The sequence below is a fragment of the Megascapheus bottae genome, chromosome 25, assembly GCF_031878675.1.
Source record: "Megascapheus bottae isolate mThoBot1 chromosome 25, mThoBot2.hap1, whole genome shotgun sequence".
Taxonomy (NCBI): Eukaryota; Metazoa; Chordata; class Mammalia; order Rodentia; family Geomyidae; genus Megascapheus; species Megascapheus bottae.
In genome coordinates, this window is record NC_143533.1 from 15,051,707 (window position 1) to 15,056,193 (window position 4,487).

Genomic DNA, 4,487 nt, shown 5'->3' on the forward strand with positions numbered 1-4,487 from the left:
ATTTAAGCACCTCTAGGACTGGGACTCAAATCTCCTTTGCTTGAATTGAGGGGAAATCGAACATTGTGGATTAGGTATCTGCTTTAGTTAGAATGTTTCTCCTGCCCTGGGCCCTCAGGTGTCCTGGCTTTACTCATTATGCCAAAGCAGAAACCTGATTGGAGGTTTCGGCCCCTGGGGCCCCGCCCTTCATGAATACATTAGCGCTGACTATAAAACGCTCTGGCTGGCCTTGTGTCTGGCGCGCTTCCTTTTCGTCGTGCGTGGCGGGACGCGGCCGCCGAAGGCCCTCGTCAGGTGTGGCTCCTTGGCTAGTTTTTGGAAGACGCCTTTGATTCGGGGACTCGTCCGCCTCCAAAACTGTAAGCAGCAAGCCCCTGTGCTTGATGAAATGGTCACACAGTGCCGTCTAAGTGCGGCGGCGAGCGTCCAGGGGACAAGCTGTCCCACAGCGGCCTACAAGGTGGGGCGAGGCCTGTCATGGCGGGGCGAGGCCTTCCTCTAGGCCGACGGCTGGGAGACTTCAGGGCCGGGTTTCCCGGACTGGAAACGAAGCTTCTCTGGAATTAGAACCCGGGCATTGGTTCCAGGTGACTCCAATGTGTTTTCTAGGTTGAGATGGACGGACCTAACACGTGTGAGAAACTGAGTCGAGAGCAAAGGGTGTTTTCAAAGCAGAGTCTTTTCAAGATGCATGTTGTGCAGTGTTTTTAGGATATGTCGATAACTTTTATGACACCCACGTGCTTCTCCGAGTACTTAATGATAGTGTGTGTGTGTGTGTGTGTGTGTGTGTGTGTGTGTTGCCAGTCCTGGGCTTGGACTCAGGGCCTGAGCACTGTCCTTGGACTTTCTCAAGGCTAGAGCTCTACCACTTGAGCCTCAGCACCACTTCCAGCTTTTTTCTATGTATATGATACCGAGGAATCGAACCTGGGTCTTTGTGCATGCTAGGCAAGCACTCTACCAGTAGGCCAAACTCCTGTCCTTCCCTCTCCCCCACCCCCCACACACCCTGCTTTTTTGATCAATGCTGACATTCTACTCTGAGTCACAGTGCCACTTCTGGCTTTTTTGGTTGCTAATCAGAGATAGGAGTCTCATGTACTTTTTCCTGCCTAGGTTGGCTTTGAACCTAGATCCTCAGGGTGCCCGGGCTCTTTTGTTCAAGCTCCTGTGCTGGCATAACAACAAAAATTTACTTTAGGGAAATAGTTATGTGTTCAAAAATGCTTGTTAATAGAGATGGTCATTGTATTCTGGTATAACATTAAAAGCAGCTGATTAAATACATCATTATAAATTATAGAATGGACTTTGTAATGATACATTAAGTGAGAATGATTGGTTTCATAGTTGTTTGGAATGTTTCCTCTAAAACAGTGGATTTTTTTTTTTAATGTAAGCACTAGTGTTGATGTTTCAACTTATTCATAGTCTAGGTATCGTCCCTTACTTTTTTCACTAGAGGCTAGTGTTTTTGTTTTTGTTTTTCATTGTACTTTATTGTTGGGATAAAGTATAGAGGGTTTACAGTTACATTCATCAGATAATGGGTACATTACTTCTCAAACCTTGATATACCTTCTCATGTTTTTGTCCCCCTTTCCCTCCCTGCCCCCTCCCAGTCATCTTGTTTTCCCCCTTCCCTATTTTCTGTTGTTTTTGTCCCCCAGAGCTGAGGACCGACCTCAGGGCCTTGTACTTGCCAGCCAAGGGCTCTTCTGCTGAGCTAAATCCCCAACCCCCAACCCCCCTTTTTCTTTTTTACATATAAGTTGCAGATAAGTGTCTCATGGACTTTACTGGCAGGTTGGTATCAAACCTTAAATCTTAGCTTTTTTCCCCCCCTGGTCCTATGGCTTGTACTCAGGGTCTGGGCATTGTCCTGAGCTGCTTTTGCTCAAGGCTAGTGCTCTACCTCTTGAGCAACAGCGCCAATTCGAGCCTTTTCTGAATAGTTTCTTGGAGATAAGAATCTCACAGACTGGCCTGGGAGTTGGGCCTAGTGGTTAAAGTGCTTGCCTAGCATGCATGAAGACCCGGGTTCGATTCCTCGGTACCACATACATAGAAAAAAGCTGGAAGTGGTGCTGAGGCTCAAGTGGTAGAGCTCTAGCCTTGAGAAAATCCAAGGACAGTGCTCAGGCCCTGAGCTCAAGCCCAAGACTGGCAAAAAAAAAAAAAAAAAAAAAAAGAGAATCTCACAGACTTTCCTGCCCCAGCTGGCTTCAAACGTTTATCCTCAGATCTCAGTCTCCTGAGTAGTTGGGATTACAGGTGTGAGCCACTGACTCCTGGCCTTATTTATTTCTTAGTGTTATTATAAAGGTAATATACAGAGAGGGTACAGTTTCATAAGTCAGATAAAGAGTACATTTCTTTTTGGACACTGTCACCCCTTCCCTCACTCCCAGTTTATCCCTCCCCTCCCCACCCACAAGTTGTATAGTTCATTTTCTACATAGTGTCCAGTGAGTGCCACTGCTGCATCCGTTCACCCTTTGACCCTCCATTACATCTTAGCTTGAGTAGCTAGTATGACAGATGTGATCCACTGGTGCCTGGGGGTGGAGCGGGGCTCTGGCAGGCCCTAGTGGGTGAACAGGCCTACTTCATCCTAAGCTGTGTCTGCTAGGGAAGTTATCTGTTCCCTGTTTTGGATCTATTGCTCATGGAAATTCATGGTCTGTAGTGCAAAAGCCAGAGAAGAGAGAAGCCTTTCTTTGCTGACCTGGGAAGACGGGCCTGGAGCACAGCAGGTGTGTTCACTGCCCAGAATGCAGATCATCGCCAGACCTAGCGAGTATTTGGCTTCCTATGTGGATTGGAACTCTGTGGTTTACAAGGTTCAAAATGGGCTCTGGTGTTGCCATCCATCTCTTGAGGTTCACCATGGAAATAAAGACTAGCCATGAAACACCGACTCTGTACATTTCATCTACAGGCTGTGGAAGCTGGGCACTGGTGGCTCACGCTTGTCATCCTAGCTACTGCAGTACTGATGAGCACAGTTCAAAACCAACCTGGGCAGGAGAGTTTGTGAGAATCTTAGTTCCAGTTAGTTAGCAAAAGTTCAGAAGTGGAGCTGTGGCTCAAGTGGTAGAGCACCAACCTTGAGTGAAAAAGCTAAGGGACAGCACCCAGGCTCTGACTTCAAGCCCCAGTACTGGTGTACACAAAGACACACAAAGACGCTTTGACTTAAAGCCCCAGTACTGGTACACACACACACTGGAATTGTGTTGGTTTGGTTCTCTGCAGAAATGTTCTCTGGTGACCAGGTTTCCATTGCTTTGAAGTCCAGTGGGCTGTTCAGAGAGTGAATAATTCTCGCTCTCAGGTTTCTTGGTTTAAGTGGGCAGGGCATGTCATTAGTTTTCCCTGACTGCATTCCTTATTTTTCTAATTAGAGCCTGTATATACTAAATTAGGCAACTTTTCAAATTCTCTTCTTGTCATTCCTGCACCCAGTTTATTGGGTCCCATGCCTATAGGCATTCATTTCCTTATGTCTAGTGTTTCTTTATTTGTCCCCAAATAAAGAGTATAATTAATTCATTAGTGACTGGTATGTTTGCAGGGGTAAGTGGCAATTTATGATAATTCCATCAATAATTACACTGTGTTAATTGACTTCCCACTTAATCAGTGTTTAGACGAAACTGGAATCAGAAAAAAACAAAAAACCACCATGCAGTTTTGCATAATTACATTGGAGTATGTGGAAATAGGGAAAGCCTTCAGCATTTGGTGCACAGCTGGGCCAGGCAATGATGATAAAATGTGTCTAGGAATAAATCCTCTCTAAACGCTGTGTTAAACTCAATGCCTAAGGAAAAATAACTTGGCATTAATTCATTTTATTTTTTATTTTATTTTGTGGGTCATGGGGCTTGAACTCAGGGCCTGGGCACCATCTCTGAGTTCTGTTGCTCAAGGCTAGTGCACTACCATTTTGAACCACAGCCCCACTTCACCTTTTCTAGAGATTAATTGGAGATAAGAGTTTTCATGGTCTTTAGAGCCCTGCTTCCACTTCCAGTTTTCTGGTGGTTAATGAGAGATGAGTCCCTTGGAGGAGTTGGGAGTTTGGCCTAGTGGTAGAGTGCTTACCTAGCATGCACGAAGACTCAGGTTGGATTCCTTGGTACCACATTCACAGAAAAAGCCAGAAATGGTGCTGTGGTCCAAGTGATAGAATGAAAAAGCCAGAAATGGTGCCATGGCCCAAGTGATAGAGCGCTAGCCTTGAGAAAGTCCAAGGACAGTACTCAGTCCCTCAGTTCAAGCCCTGGTACTGGCAAAGAAAGATTATATTTTGAATTGAACATGTGAAATATACTAAGAATCTAATCCATTGTTGATTTGTCAATGTAGCATTTAGAAAATTTGAAGTTACATAAGGTGTAGTGTGGTAAAGGATTGGTTAGACTGAAGACTAAGTGTCAGCTGGGGGCAGCAGAGAGCTGGCCTCAGGACCCTGT